We start from the raw sequence: 10,500 nt of genomic DNA, 5'->3' as shown, positions 1-10,500 counted from the left end.
GTGTCGATCTTCCTTGCTAAATGAAACAGGTGACGCTTGCCTAGGAGATGGAAACTGCACGAAGGTAGGGGATTCTTTGGTTGGGTAGAAGATTTGAGTCTGGGTAAGTTTTGGTTCCACACACTGCTCTGATTGGTACCACCAGGAGCCGATATGACCTGGGCACTTTCTGTGTGTGAGGTCCTGTGTGATGGGGGTACAAGCTATGCCGACTCACATGCCACGGACCAGAAATGGTGCGTCAAGTTTATTAGGGACTTGCTCAAGGTTACACAGCATGTTGGAGAAAATTAACGATGGTGATGGTGATAATTTTGGTCTTCGAAGACAGCTCTCTCACTGCCCCATCTGGGTAGTGAAGACGGCGTGGGTCTCCTGGGGGGTGTTTGTGACACAGATTCGGAGCCACTCTGTAATTGCAAACTGCTTTAGGAGACCCGAGCCTTAGGCTGAAGCCTGGTTGCAATGGCTCCAGAGGAAGATGGCGGTCCCGGCCTTCTCCTTTGTGGAGGATTTCTTATCTCGGGATCTGAGGCCTGCGCATCGGGGAGAATAACATTGGCCTTCTCGTGGGCTTTTTAACACTTTCAATTTTACGTTCTATCACACAGCCTAGCACTGAACACACATAAATCCCTCTTTCTCTGTCACAACTATAGCATATCTTATAATTTAGCAACTGTAAAAATGAGTAAGTACAATTAACAATGCAGAGCGAAAGACAGGCACCTGTAACTGGATATAAGTCAACTGAATCTCATTATTAAGGGATATAATGATCCTAATTAATATCATGGTTTTCTGGTCTCTCTATAAATCAGTTGGCCATTACCTAGCTTTTCGTCTTCGTAGTTTTAGAATCAGGTCTGATTCAGGGCTAGTTGGAACCCACTTGACTCCTTTTTGACCTTGATGTTACCCAAGGGATTCTGTTGTGTGGCAAAGAGGTTAGGTAGTACACTGAAAGTAGGTACGCAACACTTATGGTGAGCACAGAATAATGTATACACTTGTCAAATCACTATTCTGTACATCTGAAACTAACGTAGCATTGTATGGTAAGTGTACCCAAATAAAACATTTTAAAAAAGAAGCAAGTGGGTGTGAGTCAAGACTTTTGTCTTGGCCCAGTTCCTGCGGTGCACATCAGCTTGGGCTTGGGGGAGAACCTGATGGGCAGGTGGACTTGGGGAGAGTGGGTTTCTATGGGCTTTTTGTAGAGGTGACAAAGAAGAAGCAGATTTGGGGGTCAAAAATCATGGTAGGGAGTATTTGGGACCTGATGTTTCTTCATATTTATACGCAAATGTCTGATCAGGACTAGGCCTTAGGAGAGAGGTCTAGCAGGGGTTTTAGGGACAGATGAGGGAGAAAAAAATGAATTGAGGGCAAGTGGAGAATTCCATAGGGATTCCTGCTGAAGGCTCCTTATGGTCGCACGCTGAAGCCAAATACATCACTTAAAATCGTGAATAGTGTCACCTCCTATTGCCACCTCTGCAAGAAAAGAATGAAATGCACATTCAGCATAGTGGCCCTAGTCCTGTCCCCAAGGATCTACATTTTGTGTTACTTCTTTTCCTCCTGTCAGGGAAGATGGCCCATCTGCTTAATAAGTAAATCTGTAGCATTCTCTCCCTTGCCTACAGGCATTAAGCTTCAGGTGAGAGGTGGGCCTTTCTGTTACTTTCTAACTATGGCCAGCTGCTGGAATGTGCCTCCTGGGTAGCGAAGTGAGCTAAAATGCACCAGTGCCACAAAGGGCTAGAGTCCTGAATGAGCAAGACAAAGCTGATTTACAATTGGTTGGAATTGTGGGTTAGGGGACTCCTTAAGAACTTCAAACAGCTTAAGTGGGGAAGTGCGGAAGAAAAGGGCAAGGCCTGCCTGCAATCCTCAGTGTGGCCATTTCATACTTCCCTCTGACTGCTTGCTTTTCCACAGATAGAAACCTTATCATGACCATTAACATTAACAACTCCTATCCTTGGAATGCACTTGACGTGATTTTGGTATTATACTTCCCATAAAAATCCAGGGAAGGAGACCTAGTAGGTAATTATTAATCTTCTTTTACAGAGGGGGAAACTGAGACCCAGAGAGAGTCATGCGTTGCCCAAGGAGAAGCATTCAGTAAGTGATGTCGCTGAGATTAGGGCTGTCACACCCCCTTTCTCCCCACATGCAGTGTTATTGCGCTGGTTAAGACTCACTCTTTCTTATTCGGACCATTACAACCCCACTTCTAGTCCTTTGCCACTGGAATATTTGATGTACACTTCGGTAGAGTCATCTTCCTATAACAAGGCTTAAATCGTGTCTGCTGTCTTCCTTAAAGATCTTTACTGCCTCCCCACAGCCTATTACCAAAGATGCAACATCCTTGGGAGATACTCAGAGCCTTTGATAATCTGGTCCCAGAAGATGTACCCTGGATATTGTGAGAACACTGGGCTACTCGTTATTAGCTAAACGTGCCTTCTGTCTTCTCACCTGTCCAAGCATTTGCTTGTGCTGTTCCTTCAGCACAGAGCACTTCTCCTTCTTTCCTCTATAATTCACATTCTGCTCATTTTTTTAAGGTTCAGTTTAAACTTTTTTTTAAATGTTTTATTTATTTTTGATACAGAGAGAGACAGAGCATGAGAGGGAGAAGGGCAGAGAGAGAAGACACAGAACTGGAAGCAGGCTCCAGGCTCTGAGCTAGCTGTCAGCACAGAGCCTGATGCGGGGCTTGAACCCGCGAACCTGAGATCTGACCTAAGCCGAAATCGGAGGCTTAACCGACTGAGCCACCCAGCCGCACCTAAGATTCAGTTTAAATGTTGCCCTCTCTGATGGGGTCTTCCCTGATTACCCCCAGTCAAAATCAATAGTTCCTTTCTTTTCTGTTGCTCTAATTCCTTACAGTGCTTAAGTTACTTGACTTTGTGTTATAGTTCATGGTGCCCAGGCCTGAACTTCTCTACATTTTGAATTCTTTGAGGGAGGTCAGGAATGGCCTTATTTTTCATTCATGCCCATAGTAGATATGCAATAAACACTTATTTTATGAAGAAATGTGTTCATAGGACATCCCAATATCCCAAGAAAGTCAATAAGCAAACAACCATATTGAGCGTTGCACTTGTTGGAGAGATGGACACTTGGGGTTCTACAGAACGGGGTTTCCACACATTGCTTATGCCCTACACTCATCTTCCTGTCTGGCTTCAGAAGAATGATCTGGACCACTTGTTGAAGATACTGATTCCTGGACTCTTATTCCAGAGCTTTCTTATCTGGGAATGTGTGCTTTGACAGGTTGCCCAGGTGACTATATGCTAAGCCATGCTTGGGAGTCACTGGTATTGTATGTGTGAATCTTTAAGAATGTTTTGATCTGTAAAATGAGTCACACTGGCTGAAGATAGGCTATATTCATTCATGAGACTGGGACTACTATTTTTGTATACTTTTCTTAGTCACGAATCTCTGAGGCTTACAAACGGATTCTGGAGTGTTGTGTCCCACCAGGAAGAATCTAAGTGGCTTCCGGATGGGGACAGGAGGATGCTTCAATTTCAGTCTCCTCCTATTTTGACCTTTCCTGGGTTCCTGATTCCTCACCTCATCCTTTTGATTTCCTGAGTCTTGTTGGTTTTTTACTGCCTGTCATGTTTGCATATCCCCTTTCTACCCTCCAAATGTTATCAGTTCTCTTGTTTGACGAACAATATCCTTCCTCCTGCTTTCTCTCTTTGATCCATTGTTATCCAGATCTTGGCATTCTCCCCTCTCTCCTCCTCAATCCGGGTGTCATCTAGGGTAACTGACTCTGTGAAACCTCATCTGAGTGTATTCAGAGTAAGATCTACCAGGTGTGTTGTTTCATATATTAAATATTTCACCTCAAGGGTAGATTAACAGTACATCAGGGTAGGTAACTATGGGTGTTTTGCACCATCATCAAAATATCAGAATTATAAATTGGGTTTTCTTACTATTGAAGAAAGAATATATCTCTTGCTTTTATGCACTTAGTGTTATTGACCACGGAGGACTATTTGCACTATAAAAAGCCCAATAATAATACCAAGAACCACAATTTCTGTTACTGTCAGCACTGCCATCAGCGTTAGTATTAATATTACCACTTCAAGCATTTCGATCATCACCAAAATGTATTGAGTGATTGCTATGTTGGGAATACTCAGAAAATATCATGTAGCAGGCATTACCGCATAATATTTATATTTGTGGAAACTGTGGCTCAGAGAATTTGGGCGCTTTTTCCTAGGGTCATGCAAATGGTATGCAGTGGAGCTCAGACTCCTCATACCTGCTAAGTCAGACTCCAGAACCTATATATTATGGTTTTTTCCCTGCCCTCTTCTTGATACAAACATAGACTTTTGTTTGCAGAAGGTTGTAAACTGTAAAGTGAGATCAGTTAAGGTCTGGTTAGAAACAGAATTCATCTCAGATAGTTCAATTGGAGAGACTTTAATGAAGGTGTGGGCAGGATTAATGAAACAATGTAGGACATAGGGGTGGCATTTGGGGACTTTATTACTATCTCCAGGACGCAAGAACCTAAACATATAACATTAAAATCAACAGAGTTTTAAATGCCATATTTTTGGGGACAGATATGTTCATTCATGACTTCTCTAGCTTCTTGACATAGTGTTTCTTTTTGTAAAATATAGTGTTATCCTTTATCCCCTTCTCATTTCTTTTTGCCTCCTACTTTATTTATTTATTTAGTTTCTCAGTATCAAAATTGTCATTCCACTTCACATTTGCCTGCTACAGCTCATTCATTTATTTATTTTCAACTTTTTGAAATAGTCCTGTAAGTGGGTCTGTTGTACACAGCAAATTATGGAGTGTTGTTTTTTTTTAAGTTTATTTATTTATTTTGAAAGAGAGAGAGAGAATCCAAAGAAGGCTCTATGCTGTCAGTGCTTGATCCCACGCAGAGTGATCAGTCCCCAAAACTATGAAATCATGACCTGAGCTGAAATCAAGAGTCAGGACTTTAACTGACTGAGCCACCCAGGCACCCTGACTAGATCTTGTTTTTTAAGCCAATCCATGTGTCTCTGCCTTTCAAGAAGTGACTTTAATCTCTTACTATTTAATGTAGTTATTACACATTTCCAGATATCTTTCAGCCATATTTCCTGGTTTTGTTTGTTTTTTTGTAGCTTATTATACAACCCATATCTTGTAAAGTTTTATTTCTTTTCACATAGAACTTCTCTAAGTATGTTTCAAAGAGAATCTTTGTATTTCTCCAAAGAAAACATCCAGATGGCTAACAGACACATGAAAAGATGCTCAACATCACTTATCATCAGGGAAATACAAATCAAGACCATAATGAGATACTGCCTCATACCTGTTTCTCAAACAGCAGATGTTGGCAAGAATGTAGAGAAAGAAGAACCCTTTTGCGCTGTTGGTGGGAATGCAAGCTGGTGTAGTGACTCTGGAGAGCAGTATGGAGGTTCCTCAAAATATTAGAAATAGAGCTACCCTGTAGCCCAGCAATTGCACTACTAAGTATTTATCCATGCACCACCATGTTTAGAGCAGGAGTATCAACAATACCCAGATTATGGAAAGAGCCTAAATATCCATTGATTGATGAATCGATAAAGAAGATGTGTTATAAACATCTTACTTACTTAGCAATGTTACTTAGCAATCAAAAAAAAATGAAATCTTGCCATTTGCCACCTATAAGCATACACACAGTAGGAGCCTAGGAAGAGAAAACATATTAGGGAGAAAATACACAAATAAACGACTGATAACTTGTTCAAATTAGAGAAACCTAAGCGATTGAAAATTTATAGAATCCAAACTTACAACAGACCACCCGTACTTTAACGGTCAGTGGGTATGGACATAGAGTGTATTATGCTAAGTAAAATAAGTCAGCCAGAGAAGGACAAATACCATATGATTTCACTCTTATGTGGAATTTAAGAAACACAACAGGTGAACAAAGGGGAAAGGAAGGCAAAATAAGGTAAAAATAGAATGAGAGGTAAGCCATAAGAGACTTAAATACAGAGAACAAACTGAGGGTTACTACTGGAGGCGTATGGGGGTGGGGGATGGTCCAAGGGGGTGATGAGCATTAAGAAGGGCACTTGTTGGGATGAGCATTGGGTGTTATATGCAAATGATGAATCACTAAATTCTACTCCTGAAGTTATTATTATACCATATCTTAACTAATGTATTTAAATAAAATAAAAAAAAATAAAGTAAATGCATGAGTACAAAAAAAAAAAACCCCAAAAAAACAAAGAGAATCTTTGTGTGGTAATTCAGGTGCGGTCCCATGCACCTGAAAATACTTTGGCATTCAAACAGAAGTTTAGATAGATGTAAAATTTTGGCTTCAGAGTTTTTCCGTGCATTTGTCTTGCTTCTGAGAAATCAGATGTGACTTGGATCTTTGTTCCAATGTAGGTGACCTTTTTCTCTGGAAGCTTTTAAGTCATTTTTCAAGTGTTTATTGATGTTATTATTCTCTTTTTTGAGTTTAAGTATGGGTGGTCTGTTGTAAGTTTGGATTCTATAAATTTTCAATCGCTTAGGTTTCTCTAATTTGAACAAGTTATCAGTCGTTTATTTGTGTATTTTCTCCCTAATATGTTTTCTCTTCCTAGGCTCCTACTGTGTGTATGCTTATAAGATTGACAGACTTTCTTTCATGGTTTTTATCCCTTTATCTCTTCCTGATGCCATTGGTAGCATCTCTTTTTTTTGTAAAATTTTTTGTCTTTTATTTATTTTTGAGAGAGAGAGAGAGACAGCGTGAGCAGGGGAGGGTCAGAGAGAGAGGGAGACACAGAATTTGAAGCAGGCTCCAGGCTCTGAGCTAGCTGTCAGCACAGAGGCTGACATGGGACTCAAACCCATGAACTGTGAGATCATGACATGAGCCGAAATCAGACACGGAACTGACTGAGCCACCCAGGCATTCCCATCGGTAGCATCTTTGATTTCACTTTTCAATTTATTGATTTATTTTGAGCCATATTTATTCTGTTAATCCATCCATCTATTGAATTCTTTATTTCAACTACAAATCATGTTTTTCATGCATAGGGTTTTTATTGAGTTATCTTTTGATAGTGAATTTTGTGTTCCTGGTTTATGTCTTGGATATCCTCCTTATCTCTTTGGGGACATTTAATAAACTGTTCTTTAATTTTAGTTTTATCTGATATATTAAATTTCTTCATCTGGCACAGATAATTTAGTTTGTTGTATTTCTGTCTGAAATGCAGTAAAGTGTGGCGGTAAACGCACAGGCATTGGAACCAGACTGCTTACCTTCAAAGCCCAGTACTGCCCAAGGCCAGCTGTGTGATCTTGGACAAATCATTTAACCTCTTTGTGCTTTTCTTCTTTCATATTTAAAATCGATATAAAGAGTAGTTGTGAGGATTAAAGAGACTGATGATTGCAGCATGTAGAACCTTTCCATAGGCTCAGTGATGTGTAGGTTTTTACTATTATTACCAGGGTGGTTTTACTCTTTGGATATTGTGCTTTTTCCCCCTCTAAGCTGATTTTTTTTTTTTTTTTGTCAGCATTAAAAGTTAAATTCCAGGTCTTGGTCATCGCTTCTCTTGATGAGTTTCCTCTAGAAAAGAGGGTCACATTTCAGTTATAACCCCTACCTCTGCCCTGGCATTGATTCTCTTTGAGCTTTTCTTCTCTCTCAGTTGCAAATACCTGGCTTTGGAGTTTGGAGGTGTGAGAGGAAGAAGACTTTGGTGAGCCCTGCAGATGTAGTTCAATATTCCCACTTCCGGTGGCCCATGTGCCATTTGGATGCTACCCTATTTACTTTTGCCTTGCATTGGTCTGTGTAAGGCCGCAGAGACAATGCAGAAAACTGAGGTCAGAAATAAATGTAAAAGGCCTTTATTGGGAGTGCTCTTGGGCGCGGTTCCCTGGTCCGGACAGAAGGGGCCAGAGAAGTTGTGCCCGGGGGTGGGATGGGGCGTTTTTATGAAGTTGGCTAGGGGGACGGGGGTATGGAGTGTTGGTATGTCCCTACAGGGTAGGTTTTTTGTGTTAATTCCTTGTTCCGGGTGAGGACATGTCCATTGTTCATGGCGGGAAGGTTCGTGAATGGTCTTCTGGGAAGTTTCCAGGTGGGGTCATATTGAGGTAGGGAGGTGGCCCTTGTTGCCCAGGTTTTTGAAGGTCACACCCTCTTCCTCGGCCAAACAGTCTGCCCTGAACATCTTTTCCTCTGGGATGCCCACCGCACTCTGTCTCCAGGGGGCCCACTCATCTTCTCCAGCTCCTTCGGTTCTTCTAGATGTTCCCCAAGTTCCAGACGTCTGTCAACCTTCCTTTCCCTATTTCGGGAGTTGCCAGGATTGCATTATGTGGGGGTGCAGGGAGCTGGGGAACAGCGGTCTTTGCTACTTTTCTATTTTGTCTGGATCTTAAAATCAAGATTCACTCCCTGGCTTCACAATGGAAGAAAGGGAGGCTCATCTTGGGAGGGGAAGTGATGTTTACTGTATTCTTGCTGCTCTTGAAGTGTAGGTTCTAATTGTTTTTTCCCAATTCGAGTCACTGAGAGTAGAATCCACGAACACAAACAGAATTGGTTAATGGGTGTATTTTAGTTCAGCCAAACGGCCCCTCTGGAGTAGCTGGAAGTCCTTGAAGTGAGCCCCGCCCACCAGGAGCTGAGGGATTTTAAGGGTTTTGGCAAGACAAGCCGGGTCATCAAGTAGTTAACCAATGACAATTTACAGCATTCCATTGTAGCCAGTTATATTGTAATACACAGATGTTAGTTTTGGTGGAAATCTATTATTTTAAAGTTCTTAATCTTTTAAAATGACTAATCCTAGTTAGACACCTAAGTCTAGGTGTCTAGGGGCTAGGTGACTTTAACCTCACCTTGGACTTTGCCTCGGTCAGGTCTTATTAAAAGGGTGGGGTTGGTTAACAAAATCTTGAAAAACAAGTTAAACGTTCGGCCACGGTCACAATGTTCATTATTGGGGAGTTACATTCTTAGGGTCTTTCCAGGGCCCAGTTGCTCAACCTTTAATTATTCACCAGAATGGGAGTGGGTGAGTGAAACAATGGTTGGTATTTTAGGGTCCAGTTTGACCCGAGGGGGTAGGGTCTAACACTAACAGCACAGGTTTACATCCTCAGTGTACAAATGTCGCAGTAAATTACAAGAAAAAAGCAATCTTATCAATAGCCTAACCTCCAGAAACCCATAGACTCAGTTTCCTGAAGCCCTAATACCCCTCTCCCCTCCATGGTGATGTGGAGAGCAAAGGGAAGATGAAAATATAAATATGATTAAATTTCTTTATAACCTGCAGCCTGCTGACAAATATTTGAGATAGGCACAGTACAATATTCCTTCAATAAACTCAACTGTCCGGTGTTAATGTTAATGCCTCACTAAAGGGCAAACAACCATAGCTTAGAAAGGCCCCCAGGATCTTAGGAGTCCTCCTTAGCATATGAAAGCCCTTCTCGAGGCCTCCCCTTTGCCTCGGCCACCCCCTACTCCGTGGTAAGCAATCAGTCACTCTTCACAGCCCCGGTGCAGCTCTGCCCCTGGGTCCTGTCCCCCACTTTAATAAAATCACCTTTTGCACCAAATATTTCTCAAGAATTCTTTCTTGGCTGTCAGCTCTGGATCCCCACAGCTCCAAAGCTGCATCAGTAACAGTGCCCCCCCTCCCCCCACTGGCATGAAATGTGCTAGATACTTGATTCCAAATCCTCACAACTCCGGCAAGGTAGGCAACGTTCTCCATTTCTTGCCCAAAAAGATGCTGACACTTCGAGAGGTTAGGTGCTTGGCTCAAGGACACAGAGCAGAGAAATAGTAGATGCTCTATGCTGTAAACACCAGGCCACGTTCCCTTCCTCTGCTCTGCTTGAAAGCTCTTGGCTATAAAACACCAAACCCAAGTCACAGAGGGTGCTGGTGACAGCCCAGCATGAGGTCCTGGCCCAGGGACTCTTGATTCTCTGTGCTCTCTGCCACATACTTGGTCCCAGATCCCTGTTCTCTTCCTTTTCCATGTCCAAGGGTGCCGACCTGTCCTTGGAATACAGTCTGCTTGCAGCTGAGTGGAAGAATACCACCAGAGAACCAAGAAGGAGGAAAAAAAGTGAAGAGAAGAGACAAACACCTTATTTATCACTCTTGACTTCGTTACAAAAGATCTGCAAAGCTCACACGCAAAAAATCAACGTGCAAATCATGTTACGGTTAATAAAACAGTAATTTAAAGCCCTCCTGGTCCTATGCGCAGTGTCCTGAGGTCCTGAGGTGTCCTTTCTGTGTTTTATTTTAGGGCCCAGCACAAAAGGTTTTCACCTTAACGTAATTAACTTTTTATCATTAAGATCCTGAAAAATTGAATTGTGTTGGACACAGGTCACCATAATGAGAATTTAATGGCGACGTATTACAATGCAAGCTAAGCT

At 41.9% G+C, this 10,500-nt stretch overlaps 1 long non-coding RNA gene across 1 annotated transcript in view; it reads right to left on the bottom strand.

Moving 5' to 3' along the window:
* Positions 1-263: 263 nt before the first annotated feature.
* Positions 264-10,500, bottom strand: part of LOC115286014 — a 40,940-nt gene continuing 30,703 nt past the window's right edge. The window contains exon 4 of the long non-coding RNA XR_003905819.1: positions 264-536. This is a non-coding gene — a long non-coding RNA (uncharacterized LOC115286014). The remainder of the gene's footprint in view (positions 537-10,500) is intronic.

This window comes from Suricata suricatta, chromosome 1, assembly GCF_006229205.1.
Source record: "Suricata suricatta isolate VVHF042 chromosome 1, meerkat_22Aug2017_6uvM2_HiC, whole genome shotgun sequence".
Lineage (NCBI taxonomy): Eukaryota > Metazoa > Chordata > Mammalia > Carnivora > Herpestidae > Suricata > Suricata suricatta.
The sequence above is the reverse complement of the archived record's forward strand: the minus strand, read 5'-3'. Positions and strand labels throughout refer to the sequence as shown.